Below are 16,441 nucleotides of genomic sequence, written 5' to 3' on the forward strand. Positions count from 1 at the left end.
AGAAGTTCTACTCAGAGCAATACAAGTTCCTGATCTTGGTGTCAGCAGTGGCCACAAGACCCTGTGTGGCTATCCCCACAAGCAGTAAGGCAAAGGAAGGAGCTTACACCCGAGGCACCTCTCAGCAGAAAAATCACCCCAGGCTGACACTCCCTCCAACAGCAGCACCAGCAACTCCTGGATCCTCTGTAGCAACACATCCATCAGAGAAAGGAATTTCAAGAGGAGAAGAGGAACTTGTGTGCAGTGACCGTGAAGCATGACTCTCAAAGGGAGCAGTGCTGCTGTGACGAGCCTCGGACCTGCAGCGAACACAGGGCATTCCCTCCCTGTTTGGTGGTATGTCAGATGGATGCTGTATTTTCTTGCCTTTCAGTGCACACAGCTGCACCTCTGCCTGTGCATGGCACAGAGGGCGGAGGAACCTGTGGTGTAGCCCAGCAAGGGCAAGGACTCAAGAGGTCTAGCCATGGCAATCCTGGCACACCTGGCACCCAAGGCTGTGGTGTGCCTCTAGACTCTCCCTCCTGTGCCAGCGCCCCCCCTGACTATGTCAGAGTGGTCCAATCTCCCAACCCACCTCCCCAGCCCAGCTCTGCTCTCTGCCACGTGCCTGAGCAGAGAGCTGTGTGGCTGAGTGAATGTGACTTCGACCAGGCAGCACCAGCCCAAGCCCTGGGGATGAGCAGGAGACGCAAGGCAGCGCCGGGCTGAAAGCTGCGTGGCTCTGTCGCCGTGCCTGTGCCTGACTGTGTCTGTGAGCTGTGTGTGTGTGCGCCCCAGTTGTGTGGGTGCCCAAGCTGTTGTGTGTGTGCATGTGAACCTGCAGGATACCTCTCTCAGGAGGTCAAGTGCTGGACTCCTGCCTGTGTTGCCAAATGTGACATGAGCCACAAGCTGAGGGCACTCTGCCATGCCTGAGAAGATGCAAAGAGGCTTCAAGACTTGGGGCTTCCATAGAGAGCTTAAGTCCATGCAGAGAAGACAATCCATCTGCCTCCACAGGTCTCCATGGGAGGAACAAATTAGCATTACAAAGGACTTCATAGCCACATGAGGCTGGAGATGGGCAGGGGACTCTGGAGCTGAGTTCAGTCCTCTGTCTCCCATAGTACATCATAGCCACATGAGGCTGGAGACTGACAGGGGACTCTGGAGCTGAGTTCAGTCCTCTCTCTCCCATAGTACAACATCATAGCCACACGAGGCTAGAGATGGACAGGAGACTCTGGAGCTGAGTTCAGTCCTCTCTCTCCCATAGTACATCATAGCCACATGAGGCTGGAGACTGACAGGAGACTCTGGAGCTGAGTTCAGTCCTCTGTCTCCCATAGCACATAACCCCTTGGTGATGACTTCCCCTCCACTTCCAAGCTCACTGAGTACCCTCTCTTTCTGCTGAGGAAGGAGGCATTTTGAGCACTGGAGCTCTCAAGCAGGCATCAGTGCCCTGCCTGGGTGCTCAGCCTTGTGCTGATGAAGGTGTGGGGGTGGTGGCCTTTGGACAAGACACCCAGGCAGAATGCTGTTTAATTGAGTAGCAGACAAATAGCCTTATTTCCCCATGGGCCTCTTGGGAAAAGAACAAGACAAAACAGAAGAAGAAAATCTCATTAAAAATGATTATTTTCTACATTTTTGGGTTTCATTTCAATAAATCACTCACTCCAAGCCATGTCCCACCTGTTGATTTTCAGACACTTGTGACTTTCCCATTAAATAATGCCTTGGAAGAAGGGAACTGGTTCCCATCTAGGATCAGCTAGAATCGACTCACAGGGTGGACCTGCCCTTGGCTCTTGCCTGGCAGCTGAATGTAGGAGGTTAGAAGAGCAAGCACAGTCTGAGGAGGTCGTTCTGTGTGGCAGTAGAGATATCAGATGTCTGGGTTCCAGATGTATTTCCTGCATTAAGTGGTGGTGGTGGGGGGGGATGGTTGTAAGTGCCAGCTGTTTGTCAAAATGCACAATTTTCTAATGATAAAATGATGTCTGTATTGATTTGTGGCTCTGGTCTCTCACTGTGTTCAGGGGCTCTGCTGGAGAGTGGCTGGGGAAGCACCAATCTGGTCTGTGGTGGCCAGCAGGTCAAGGGAGGGTAGGAAGAAATTCTACACAGAAAGAGAGATTGGCCATTGGAATGTGCTGCCCAGGGAGGTGGTGGAGTCACCATCCCTGGAGGTGTTTGGAAGAGACTGGATGGGGTGCTTGGTGCCATGGCTTAGTTGATTAGATGGTGTTGGGTGGTAGGTTGGACTTGATGATCCCAAAGGTCTCTTCCAACCTGGTTAATTCTATTCTATTCTATTCTATTCTATTCTATTCTATTCTATTCTATTCTATTCTATTCTATTCTATTCTATTCTATCCTATTCCATTCCATTCCATTCCATCCTATCCTATCCTATCCTATCCTATCCTATCCTATCCTATCCTATCCTATCCTATCCTATCCTATTCCATTCCATTCCATTCTATTCTATTCTATTCTACTCTATTCTTTTCCCCTCTGGTGAGACTCCACCTGCAGTGGTGTGTCCTGCACTGGAGCCTTCATCTCAGACTAGACATGGAACTGTTGGAAGGGGTTCCTAGGACAGCTGTCCAGAGGGCTGGAACACCTCTGCTGTGAGGGCCAGCTGAGAGAGTTGGGATTATTCAGCCTGGAGAAGAGAAGGCTCCAGGGAGATCTTATTGCAGCCTTCCAGTACCTAAAAGTCAGGTTGGACTTGATGATCTTTGAGGTCTTTTCCAACCTTATTGATTCTATGATTCCAACCTTATTGATTCTATGATTCCAAGCTGCCTGTAAAAAAAGATGGGGACAGACTTTTTAGCATGGCCTGCTGTGCCAGGACAAGGGGTGATGGTTAGAAACTAAAAGAGGGGAGATTTAGGCTAGATACAAGGAAGTTATTTTTTACACTGAGGGTTGTGAAACACTGGCACAGGTTCCCCAAGAGGTGGTAGAAGCCTCATCCCTGGCAATATTCAAGGTCAGGTTGGTTGGAGCTCTGAGCAGCCTGATCTAGTTGAAGATGTCTCTGCTCACTGCAGGGGGTGGGACTGGGTGACCTTGAAAGGTGCCTTTCAACCCAAATCATTCCACAGTTCTCTGATTCTATGAAGGTTTGCAAGTCAGGTTGTTCAGGTCAGGTTTTTCTATCCATGCACATCACTGGGACACCCCTATGGCTCCAGCAGCAACTCTGCCTTGGGGGATGCAATGAAATTTAAGGTGGGAGCACTTAGTACATTTGGGGGCAAAAAGCAAAAGTCAATGTGCCAGAATGAAAGAAAAAACCACCCCCAAAAGAATGAACCCCACTCTTTAAAGTGCTGTTCTGTTAAGTCAGCCACTGATCCAGAAGTGAGTCCAGGCACTTAAAACTGTATCAGGCTAAAAGAAAGACAAAAATAAATAGAAGTATGTCTGAAAGGAGTTCCTAGATCCCAGCTGTCCAGAAGGAGATGATTCATGCCCTCAAGTGTTGGTTCCTCTCCTCATACAAGTGGCTTACACCCATAACCCCTTTCCTAAATGACCTAGGGTGCCAGCAGGGAAAGGCTGGTGGCAAAACCTGGAGCTTAGGGTCCACCCTGAAAATCTCCTTTAATATGGCTACAAGTGGAGCACTGAGTCAAGGCCATGGCATCTCCCCCTGGAGCACCAATGGCTACTGCTCCATTGCAGATGACACCAAGCTGAGTGGTGCTGTCAGTACACCAGAGGGGCAGGATGGCATCCAGGGGGACCTGGACAAGCTAGAGAGATGGGCCCAGGTGAACCTCATGGGGTTCAACAAGAGCAAGTGCAGCATCCTGTACCTGGGCTGGAGCAATCCTCACTATCAATACAGGCTGGGGGATGAGGTGAGAGAAAGCAGCCCTGGGGAAAAGGACTTGGGGGTGCTGATGGATGAGAAGCTGGACAGGAGCAGGCAGTGGGAGCTTGCAGCCCAGAAGGCAAATCACAGCCTGGGCTGCATCAAAAGATGTGATCCCAGATCAGATCCAGAGCAGCAGATCCAGAGCAGCAGATCCAGAGAGGTGATTCTGACACTGCTCTGCTGAGACCTCACCTGCAGTACTGGGTGCAGGTCTGGAGCCCTCAATATAAGAAGGACAAGGAGCTGATGGAGAGGCTCCAGAGCAGGGCCACAAAAATGGTCAGGGGGTTGGAGCACCTCTGCCATGAGGACAGGCTGAGGGAGCTGGGCTTGTTCAGCCTGGAGAAGAGGAGGCTCTGGGGAGACCTAATAGCAGCCTGCCAGTACCTGAAGGGGGCTACAGGAAGGACGGAGAGAGGCTGTTCACAAAGGCCTGCAGTGACAGGACAGGGGGGGAATGGCTTCCAACCAGAGAAGGGCAGATTTAGATTGGATATCAGGAAGAAGTTCTTTACCATGAGGGTGGAGAAAATCTGGAACAGGTTGCCCAGGGAGGTGGTTGAGGTCCCTTCCCTGGAGATATTCAAGATGAGGCTCAAGGAGGTCCTGGGCAGGCTGCTCTAGTTGGGGATGTCCCTGCTGACTGTGGGGAGGTTGGAGTGGATGACTTTTGGAGGTCCCTTCTGGGCTGGACCATTCTGTGATTCTGTGATTCTATGAGTCTATTATTCTATGAGTCTATGATTTATTTATTTCAAGCAGGAATCTCCTGGGCATTGATTCCATGGTTGCCCACAGCACCCCCACCAGCAGTCAGACACCTTCCTCACTGAAGACAAGCAGGGTTGAGACTAATGCATGTGAATAATTAACTGCATTGGTAAATTAGCTAACCAGATTGGAAGACCATGGATTTCTCCAGGCTAACTAGAAGATCAAATTATAGATTATTTGATTTCCTGCCCCAGAAAAACTCAGTGCAAATTTGGGGGGGGGGGGGGAGAGGGGAAGTCAGTCAAGTTTTGTAACTGGTTACATTTTGCTTTTACTTAAAATAGCCCTTTAAAAAAACCCTTTAAATTAAACTGGAAACCATTAACACCTCATTTGCATTCAAACATTGTTTGGTAATGGAAAGCCAAAGCGTTTTCCCCTCTGAAATAGCCTTAATTAAACTTTTCCACTCTCTCTTTCTCTTTATATTCCATGGATATCAGCCATTCATCCAGCTAGAACCAAACCCTGAAAGTGCAGTCAACTCAAAGCGATATATATATACATAGGTGTGTGTATATATATTATACACACATATATTTGAGCAGGAAGAAATGAGCTGAAAAGGAATTTGCCTGGCTTGGTCTTTTGACTTCCTTTGGGTCAAGTAAGAGGAAGCACCAAGCAGTTTTGCACCTTCTAACTCACAGTCAGCTGGCATCCTCTGCCACAGGGTACTGATAGTATCATAGTATCAGTCAGGGTTGGAAGGGACCACAGGGATCATCTAGTTCCAACCCCCCTGCCATGGGCAGGGACACCCCACACTAGATCAGGCTGCCCAGAGCCTCATCCAACCTGGTCTTAAACACCTCCAGGGATGGGGCCTCAACCACCTCCCTGGACAACCCATTCCAGGACTTCACCACTCTCATGGTGAAGAACTTCCTCCTCACCTCCAGCCTGAATCTCCCCACCTCCAGCTTCATTCCATTCCCCCTAGTCCTATCACTACCTGAGATCCTGAGAAGTCCCTCCCCTTTGTGAACAGCCTCTCTCCATCCTTCCTGTAGCCCCCTTCAGGTACTGACAGGCTGCTATTAGGTCTCCCCAGAGACTCCTCTTCTCCAGGCTGAACAAGCCCAGCTCCCTCAGTCTGTCCTCATGGCAGAGGTGCTCCAACCCCCTGACCATTTTTGTGGCCCTGCTCTGGAACCTCTCCTTCCTAGCCTCTCCATCCTCCATGTCCTTCCTACATTGAGGGCTCCAGACCTGCACCCAGTACTGCAGCTGAGGTCTCAGCAGAGCAGTGTCAGAATCACCTCTCTGGATCTGCTGCTCTGGATCTGATCTGGGATCACATCTTTTGATGCAGCCCAGGCTGTGATTTGCCTTCTGGGCTGCAAGCTCCCACTGCCTGCTCCTGTCCAGCTTCTCATCCATCAGCACCCCCAAGTCCTTTTCCCCAGGGCTGCTTTCTCTCACCTCATCCCCCAGCCTGTATTGATAGTGAGGATTGCTCCAGCCCAGGTACAGGATGCTGCACTTGCTCTTGTTGAACCCCATGAGGTTCACCTGGGCCCATCTCTCCAGCTTGTCCAGGTCCCCCTGGATGCCATCCTGCCCCTCTGGTGTACTGACAGCACCACTCAGCTGGGTGCCATCTGCAGACTTGCTGATGGTGCATTCAATGTTTATGGCATCGATAAAAGTATTAAGCAATACAGGTCCCAGTGTGGCGCCCTGAGGGACACCACTTGACATGGTTAAAGGCTTGCAGATGGAATTCTCAGACTGCCTCTGCTGCACAGTGTTTCCACTATCACAGCCTAACCTCTTTTATACATATATATATATATATGTGTGTGGAAACAGCCCAGCTGGAGTGTTCCCAGCACCTTGTGGGTTTTTTCACAAGCTGTCTGCTAAATGGCTTTGGTTTGGTGGCTTTTTTTAGATCAAGGGAGACAGAAGGGGGAAGGAATGAAAGGGGGGAAAAAAAGCAGGGGGTGGCAGGATCTACATCAAAACCAGAATCAGACTCACTGCACACTTTACAGCCAAGTGTTGTGGTTGAGGAGATATGCATGTGGTAGCAAAGTATCATCAAAGCTCAGTGAGAAATCACCCCTTGGGCATTCACACCATCACAGGGCAGTGGGGATTGGAAGGGACCTCTGGAGATCATCTAGTCCACTGCAATCCCTCCTGCATGTTCAGCCTGCTGGTTGATAGTAGGCTGAACATGAGCCAGCAGTGTGCCCAGCTGGCCAAGAAGACCAATGACCTCCTGGCCTGCATCAGGAACAGTGTGGCCAGCAGGAGCAGGGAGGTCATTCTGCCCTGTACTCAGCACTGGTTAGGCCACACCTTGAGTCCTGTGTCCAGTTCTGGGCTCCTCAGTTTAGGAAAGATGTTGAGCTGCTGGAAGGTGTCCAGAGAAGGGCAACAAAGCTGGGGAGGGTTTGGAGCACAGCCCTGTGAGGAGAGGCTGAGGGAGCTGGGGTTGCTTAGCCTCGACAAGGGAAGGCTCAGGGGAGACCTTTTTGCTGTCTACAACTACCTGAAGGGAGGTTGTAGCCAGGTGGGGGTTGGGCTCTTCTCTCAGGCAACCAGCACCAGAACAAGAGGACACAGTCTCAAGCTGTGCCAGGGGATGTTTAGGCTGGATGTTAGGAAGAAGTTCTTCCCAGAAAGAGAGATTGGCTATTGGAATGTGCTGCCCAGGGAGGTGGTGGAGTCACCATCACTGGAGTTTAGGAAGAGACTGGATGGTTTGCTCAGTGCCATGGTTTAATTGATGAGATGGTTGGACTTGAAGATCTCAAAGGTCTCTTCCAACCTGGTTAATTCTATTCTATTCTAGTCTATTCTATTCTAGTCTAGTCTAGTCTAGTCTACTCTAGTCTATTTCTCTTCTCTTCTCTGCTCTTCTCTTCTCTGCTCTGCTCTTCTCTGCTCTGCTCTGCTATGCTCTGCTATGCTCTGCTATGCTATTCTAAACCAGGGTCACCTAGAGCAGCCTGCACTGGATCACATTCAGGTGGGTTTGGAATCTCTCAAGACAAGGAGGCTTCACAACCTCTCTGGGCAGCCTGCCCCAGTGTTCTGCCACCCTCATAGGAAAGAAGTGTTTCCTGATCTTCAGATGGAACTTCCTGTGCTCTAATCTATGGCCATTGCCCCTTGTCCCACCACTGGACACCACTGAAAAGAGTCTGCCCTCATTCTCTTGACCCCCACCCTTCAGATATTGGTAAGCACTGCTAGGGTCCCCTCTCACTCTTCTCTTGTCCAGGTTTAGGGATACCCACACTCTGGTAATGCTGAGCCCCAAGCTGCACTGGTTGGGTGTGGATTTCAAGGCAAGTGATGCTCAGATTTGAGGCAAATTCTTGATTTGGGGCTTTCATCTCCATCATTTGAATGTATCTAATGAAGGAGGACCTAGAGTCCAGCTCCACACATCCATCATTCAGAGCAATTGAGACCTGGACTTGTCCCATCCTTGCAAGAGGCAGAAGGTGCAGAGTCCCTGCGGTCTGATCCCTGGGGCAGCCAAACCATCCTGGTCACCTTTTCCTTCAGCATCTCAATGGGCTTCAAAATGTCTGAGGCAGCCACTGCAAGAGGTCTGCAAGCCCCTGGGTTTTGATGGATTGGACATTTAGGGAGTGGACTACATGACCTTTAAAGCTCCCTTCCAGCCCAAACCCTTCTATGCTTCTACAGAAGCTGCTCAGTGTTTCACCACTGCCCCTTCCCTGACACCCTCTCTCTCTGGGGCCTGTCTCGCCCCCTGCCCCCCTCTGCCTGTCTCTTGGAGAGGGAGGAGGAGGAGGAGGTAGATTATTACACAATGTTTTTGTTCCACTGATGGTTTCCCTCTGCCAGCTGGAACAGGCTGCTCATAAATTGCAGCTTTCTGGAGGGGTTTCAGGAGCTTTGCATTCTTAGATCATTGTCTCTTCTCCCTGGGAATAATGAGGGTAGGAAGGAGCTGCTCCAAAAATGCCATGTGCTACAAGGGGGTTTCTTTAGGCTGGGGATTGCTCAGGGAGGCAGAGGAAGCTTCTCCCAACCATTTAGCTTGCAGCCTGGGGAGCTGAGGAGGCAGCTCAAGGGGTAGCAGGAATGCAGCTAACAGTGCTCTGTGGAGCTCTCCAAAGGTCAGCTCTGTGGAGATCTGCAAAGGTCAGGTCCTAACTACAGAAAAGTAGTTAGAACAATTATCCTCTGACTGTAAGGTGGAAAATGAATCACAGAGTCATAGAATCTATGAGGTTGGACAGGACCTCAAAGATCATCAAGTCCAACCTGACACCCAACACCTCATGACAACTAAACCATGGCACCAAGTAGAGTAAAGCAGAGTAGAGCAGAGTAGAGCAGAGCAGAGCAGAGTAGAATAGAATAGAATAGAATAGAATAGAATAGAATAGAATAGAATAGAATAGAATAGAATAGAATAGAATAGAATAGAATAGAATAGAATAGAATAGAATAGAATTACCCAGGTTGGAAGAGACCTTCAAGATCATCAAGTCCTACCTATCATCCAATCCCCTCTTGAACACCTCCAGGGATGGTGACTCCACCACCTCCCTGGGCAGCACATCCCAATGGCTAACAACTCTTTCTGTGAAGAACTTTCTCATTACCTCCAGCCTAAACCTCCCCTGGCACAGCTTGAGGCTGTGTCCTCTTGTTCTGGTGCTGGTTGTCTGGGAGAAGAGACCAACCCCCATCTGCTTACAACCTCCCTTCAGGGAGTTGTAGAGAGCAAGAAGGTCTCCCCTGAGCCTCCTCTTCTCCAGGCTGAATGACTTCCCTGCTCCTGCTGGCCACACTATTCTTGATGCAGGCCAGGATGCCATTGGCCTTCTTGGCCAGATGGGCACACTGCTGGCTCCTGTTCAGCCTACTATCAACCAGTACCCCCAGGTCCCTTTCTGCCTGGCTGCTCTCCAGCCTCTCTGTCCCCAGCCTGTAGCACTGCATGGAGTTGTTGTGGCCAACAATGAGGTGTGGGATGCCCCATGCTGTGTCTGCCCAGTCTGAGATACCATTGAGGACCTTCTGTACTTTCAGATGTGAACACCTTGGCATGCTCAGCACATCCCTTCCCACTCTGGAAGCTGCTGGGAGTGGATTTTAGATGAAAGCCAGTCCTGTAGGTGAATTAAAATTGGAAGCCTCTTGTAAGCCTTCTAACCTGATCAGAAGGATCAAGTTCTTAATGTTGTTAAACTCATCCTGTGAAACCAGCAGCTTGTTAGACTGCCCTGCTCCCTTTGCCACCTTGCCAGTTCCAGCCAGTGGCTCTGGCATGTGTCTTCCCCAGGGTTAGGTCTGACTGCTTGATTGTCAGCATGGTTCCTGGTATGGTGGTGGCTCAGACCAGCTATCACTGACTCAAACAACCAGCAGGTATGGCTCAGGGGTTAGCATAAGCTACTGACCATTCTGAATCACAGAGTGGATCTATAGATCCACAGTGTTTGATGTTCCTGGAAGGTGTCCAGAGAAGGGCCACAAGGATGATCAGAGGGATGGAGATGCTCTCCTATGAGGACAGACTGAGGGAGTTGGGGCTGGAGAAGAGAAGGCTTCGAGGTGACCTTATTGTGGCCTTCTGGTATCTGAAGCAGCCCTAAAAGAAAGCTGGAGAGGGCCTTTTGAGGGTGTCAGAGAGCGAAAGGACTGGGGGGAATGGAACAAAACTAGAAATGGGTAGATTCAGATGGGATGTTAGGAAGAAGTTCTTCCCCATGAGGGTGGTGAGAGACTGGCACAGGTTGCCCAGGGAGGTGGTGGAAGCCTCATGCCTGGAGGTTTTGAAGGCCAGGCTGGATGTGGCTGTGAGCAACCTGCTGCAGTGTGAGATGGGGGGGGTGGAACTGGATGATCCTTGAGGTCCCTTCCAGCCCTAATAATTCTATGATGCCATAAGCTTTCTCTCACCCCAAAGTCCCACCTTTGTTTCTGCAGAGCAGCTTGTGCAAGTGCAGCAGCCTCTACAGAACCATCCTCTGTAGCTCAGAGTCCCTGGGCTCCTGCCTTTCTCTATCCAGGAATTCATTCCCAGAAGATTCCCATGATCATTCTTGGACCCAATGTGAGGCTAACCTCTACAGCTCTTCCCCCCTCCTTTTCCCCTTGCTCAAGATGTGTGTAGTGCTTTGAGACACCTGATGGGTGGACAGAGGACAGGCACCATGTGTTTTTTAACAGGCAGCAGCCTCAAAATTCCATCTGAGAGTTCCATTAGAGCAGTAGGATGGATCTCATCTGGATTCATGGATGTAAATGCATTTAATGTCACTAAATAATCCCTAACCTTTTTCTTCTCCCACTGCTGGCTGTTCTCTTTCCCAAGCACTGTTGTTAAGTTGGAGAGCAGCCAGGCAGAGAGGGACCTGGGGGTGCTGGTTGATAGTAGGCAGAACAGGAGCCAGCAGTGTGTCCAGCTGGCCAAGAAGGCCAATGGCATCCTGGCCTGTATCAGGAACAGTGTGGCCAGCAGGAGCAGGGAAGTCATTGTGCCCTGTACTCAGCACTGGTTAGGCCACACCGAGAGTCCTGTGTCCAGCTCTAGGGCCCTCAGTTTAGGAAAGATGTTGAGTTGCTGGAAGGTGTCCAGAGAAGGGCAACAAAGCTGGGGAGAGGCCTTGAGCACAGCCCTGTGAGGAGAGGCTGAGGGAGCTGGGGTTGCTTAGCCTGGGGAAGAGGAGGCTCAGGGGAGACCTTATTGCTCTCTACAACTACCTGAAGGAGGTTGTAGCCAGGAGGCGGTTGGTCTCTTCTCCCAGGCAAGCAGCACCAGAACAAGAGGACACAGTCTCAAGCTGTGCCAGGGGAGGTTTAGGCTGGATGTTAGGAAGAAATTCTTCGTAGAAAGAGAGATTGGCCATTGGAATGTGCTGCCCAGGGAGGTGGTGGAGTCACTAGCCCTGGAGGTGTTTAGGAAGAGACTGGCTGGGGTGCTTGGTGCCATGGTTTAGTTGCTGAGATGGTGCTGGGTGATAGGTTGGACTCGATGACCTCAAAGGTCTCTTCCAACCTGGTTAATTCTATTCTGTTCTAAGCTTGGAGCAAGTCTGACTCTCTGCAGAAGCTTGGAGCAAGGCTGTCTTCCATAAATTTGAGGTTAAAAAAAAGGCATCCAGCCTTTCCAATAATCACCCATTGTCAGGCTGTCCTCTCATCCAACAACCCACTCACATTTCCCCTGAAGTATGCTGTTAAAATACTTCCAACCCCCCTGTTTCTCTTACTCTCAGTGTCCCTGGCCAGTCCTTGCTCCAGCTGCTCTCTAGCTCCTCTGCTTTTATTCCTAAGTACCCCAGTGATGTCTTTGCACTTTTCTTTCTTTCCCTTGCCTTATTTCCATTTCTTCTGTGCTCCCTCTTAGCAGCTTAGCTCACTAAGAAGCGTTTTAATTAGCCCAGCAGGCTTTGTGCTGAATGTCTTGAATCTCATATGCAAAGGCCAGGTTTGTTCCCAAGCTCTGAATAAGGTTTCTTCTAAGAGAGAAGAGAGAGAGAATCAGACAGCTGTCTTGGACACTTTCTCTTCTCACAGCAGCCCCCAATTCCCCACATAAGCAAAGGCCAACACTCTTGAGGCCAGGCTCACAGAATGGGAGAAGATGGAAGGAACCTTTCAAGATCATCTAATCCAACCCCCTGCTAAAGCAGGGTCAGCCAGAGCAGCTTGCACAGGTTTGTGTCCAGACAGGGTTTGAATCTCTTCAGAAAAGCAAACTCCACAACCTCTCTGGGGCAGCCTCTTCTAGGGGCTCTGTCACCCTCACAGGAAAGAAAGTTTTCCTCATGTTTAGATGGAACCTCCTGTGTTCCATTTTGTTGCCCATTGCCCCTTGTCCTGTCACTGGGCACCATTGGAAAGAGCCTGGCCCCATCCTCTTGATATCTGCCCTTTAGATGTCAATCAGTATTGATAATATCCCCCTCAGTTTTCTCTTTTCCAGGCCAAAATCTCTCAGCTTTTCCTCAGCAGAAGCATGCTCCAGTATCTTCTTCATCTTTTCAGCCTGTCCAGACTCTTTGCCTCTCTCTCTTGACCTGGGGAACCCTGAACTGGATGCAGTATTCCAGATGTGACCTCACCAGGGCAGAGCAGGGTGGGGGAGCCTTCTAGTCACACTTTTCTTAATGCACCCCAGAAAATCCCTGTGCTTCCTGGCCACAAGGGTACATTAGTATCATAGTATCATAGCATATTGCAGGCTCATAGTGAACTTGACCACCAGGACTCCCAGTTTCTTCTCCTGGGAGCTGATGCTACCCTCCCTAAGCACCAGTCCAGTCTGTGTTTCCTTGGCTTGGCCAGTGTGGTCGTTTGAGGCTGTGCCTTTAAGAACAAACACTGCTGGAACACACTGGCTAATGTTTTTGGTACTAGAACCAAAACATTCTGATATTCTAAACGAATTTCATTGGTTGATAAACAAAAATTCAGCTTTAGATTGTGAAGCGGTTGGAAAATTTTTTTTTCCTCAGTGCAGTTCGGTTTGGGAGTTGGGGGAGTTTGGTGTTTCAGCCTGTTCTCCCTGCCTGCTTCTTCTGCGAACTGCTGGACTTGGCCTTCAGATAAGCAAACACTAATCCTGCATGGGCTTTTGAAGCTTGCTAACAACTCTTTTCCTTAGTAACTTGCGTTTCTCTCTCTCTAACCCCTTTTTGGGGAAAAAGGGAGGTAACGGGGGGAGAGAGGGGGTTCCAAAGAGGGGATCCCTCCCTCAGGGAGGGATTTTTGTTGTGTTATTTCTCTTTGCTGTGTATTTCTGTGTATATATTGTAAATACCTGTATATATTGTGTTATATATAACCTGCTTTCCATATATGCTTGTAAATATATAGCTTTTGCTCTTCGACTGAGTTAGCTGTGGTTTCTTACTCTGTGGAGGAGGGAGAGCTAAGCCCTCTCTCAACCTACCACAGCCAGACATCCAGCCCAGCCTGCCCAAGAACTTGAGTTCTGCAGGGAGCACAGGGACTTGCTTTTCCCCTCACATCCTGCTGCTTCCCTCTCCCCTCCCTCTCACCAGTGGGAGGCCCAGGATGGATATTAGGAAAGATTTCTTCACTGAAAGGGTTCTCAAACACTGGAATGGTCTGCCCAGGGCAGTGGTGGAGCCACCTTCCCTGGGGGTTGTTCAAGCAGTGTGTGCACCTGGATCTTAGGACCCTTCAGTGCTGGCTCAAGGGTTGGACTGGGTGATCTTGGAGGTCTCTTCCAGCTGGATGTATTCTGTGATTCTGAGAGTTTATCATCTTCAGCCAGGCCATCAGCATCACAGGCTGTAGGGAATAAGGCTTTTGATGGGTTCAAGCCTGGCAGAGCTGAGAGGTGGCATTGTGGCTCAGCTCCCACCCCTCCAAGCTCAGCTCCCCTTTCTTTCCCAGCCGTGTTCCTGTTTACTCCTGCCTCCCTGCTTTGTTTTCCTGTCAGTGCTCCTCATCTGCAGGGGTTTGATCACCTGTGGCTCCTTAATGACAGAGTGCAGCTCCCTGCAAAGAGCAGAGACAGAAAGGTCTCCTTTGAGCTGCTCCCTGGGGACCTCTTTTGTCTCTGGGCCTCCGGTTTCCTCGGAGCGCCGCTCTGCCCCATCCTCTTGTGCATCCTGCTCGCACAAAGCCTTCTTTGTGCTGGTGCTGGGCTCCAGCCAGCCCAGGCAGCAGGCACAGGCTTATCTTCAAGTGGAAGCAGCATTCCCAGCTCCAGCAAGACTGCTCCTGCACTGAGCTGAGGAGTGCCTCGTGGCGGGCATCTGAGCTCCTTCTGCAGCGCTCCACAAGTGCCCCAGCCCATGGTGCAGTAACTCATCCTTCCCCTTGCCTTCCCTTGGGGTAGGCTGGGAATGTGAAGCCTCCAGGTGAGAAGATGCAGAGGGGATGATCCTGGTCTATCCTATCGGTAGACTGAACATGAGCCTGCAGTGTGCCCAGGCAGCTAAGAGGGCCAATGGCATCCTGGCCTGCATCAGGAACAGTGTGGCCAGCAGGAGCAGGGAGGTCATTCTGCCCCTGTACACTGCACTGGTTAGGCCACACCTCGAGTACTGTGTCCAGTTCTGGGCCCCTCAGTTTAGGAAGGATGTTGACTTGCTGGAACGAGTCCAGAGAAGAGCAACAAAGTTGGTGAGGGGTTTGGAACATAAGCCCTCCGAGGAGAGGCTGAGGGAGCTGGGGTTGCTTAGCCTGGAGAAGAGGAGACTCAGGGGTGACCTTATTACTCTCTACAACTACCTGAAGGGAGGTTGTAGACAGACGGATGTTGGTCTCTTCTCCCAGGCAAGCAGTACCAGAACAAGAGGACACAGTCTCAGGCTGCGCCAGGGGAGATTCAGGCTGGATGTTAGAAAAAAGTTCTATACAGAAAGAGTGATTGCACATTGGAATGGGCTGCCTGGGGAGGTGGTGGAGTCACCATCACTGGAGGTTTTTAGGAGAAGACTTGACAGGGTGCTTGGTGCTGTGGGTTAGTTGCTTGGGCGGTGTTGGATTGGTTGATGGGTTGGACGCGATGATCTTGAAGGTCTCTTCCAACCTGGTTTATTCTATGTATTCTATGTATTCTATGTATTCTATCCTATCCTATCCTCCTGCTGCTGTGGTTGTCTGCCTGCCATCATTGACACCAGCCTTCAAGGAACTGCTGGAGAAAGTCCAACATAGGCCTGTGAAGGTGATGAGGGTTTAAGAAAGATGTTGATTTGCTGGAAGGTGTCCAGAGAAGGGCAACAAAGCTGGGGAGGGGTTTGGAGCACAGCCCTGTGAGGAGAGGCTGAGGGAGCTGGGGTTGCTTAGCCTGGAGAAGAGAAGGCTCAGGGGAGACCTTCTTGCTCTCTACAACTACTTGAAAGGTTGTAGGCAGGTGGGGGTTGGTCTCTTCTCCCAGGCAACCAGCACCAGAACAAGAGGACACAGTCTCAGGCTGTGCCAGGGGAGGTTTAGGCTGGATGTAGGGCCAAAGTTCTTAAGAGAAAGAGAGATTGGCCATTGGGATGTGCTGCCCAGGGAGGTGTTGGAGTCCCCATCCCTGGAGGTGTTCAAAGAAGGCTTGGATGTGGCACTTGGAGCCATGGTTTAGTTGCTGAGATGGTGTTGGGTGATAGGTTGGACTGGATGATCTTGAAGGTCTTTTCTAACCTGGTTAATTCTGTGTGCTGTGCTGAGGGGACATGGGGTATCTTTATCACAAGGGAAGGCTGAGAGATCTGGGGAGGTTTAGTTTGGTGCAGAGAAGCCTGAGAGGGGATCTTCGCAATGCTTATCACTAACTAAAGGTCAAGAGGATGAGGCCAGGCTAGCTGACCTCCAGAGGTCCCTTCCAACCCCCACCATCCTGTGACTGTGTGATACTGAGCTGCTTGGCCAGGCTTTGGAGCGCTCCTGCCAGCACAGCATTCCTCAGGGTCTCATCCCTGTCTCCCAGGGTGATTGCTAAGGGCACAGGGGGAAAGCCTGGAGTCTCTGGCAACAGCACAATGCCAGCGCTCCTCCTTGGGGGGCAAAGATTCCATTCATCATGTCCAGGTACCCAAAGGGTTTCCCTGCCCTCCAGAGGAGGCTGTTTCCCTGGAGGAAGCTGTCTGAGAAGGAAAGGTGGCTGGATTGAAGGGCTGCTCTTACAAGAGGCAAAATGGTTTTCACATCTGGAGTGGGCTCAGTGAGAGGGATTTCAGAGAGGGGGCTCTGGGCCTATTTTTGCTTCAAAGGGTGGTAGATTCCCCTGTCCCTGCCAGCTTGTCCTTGGCAGGCTGCACTTGCAGACAGCTCCAGGTTTGCTCCATCAGGGATGCTGACATG

The sequence above is a fragment of the Dryobates pubescens genome, chromosome 3 (genome assembly GCF_014839835.1).
Source record: "Dryobates pubescens isolate bDryPub1 chromosome 3, bDryPub1.pri, whole genome shotgun sequence".
Lineage (NCBI taxonomy): Eukaryota > Metazoa > Chordata > Aves > Piciformes > Picidae > Dryobates > Dryobates pubescens.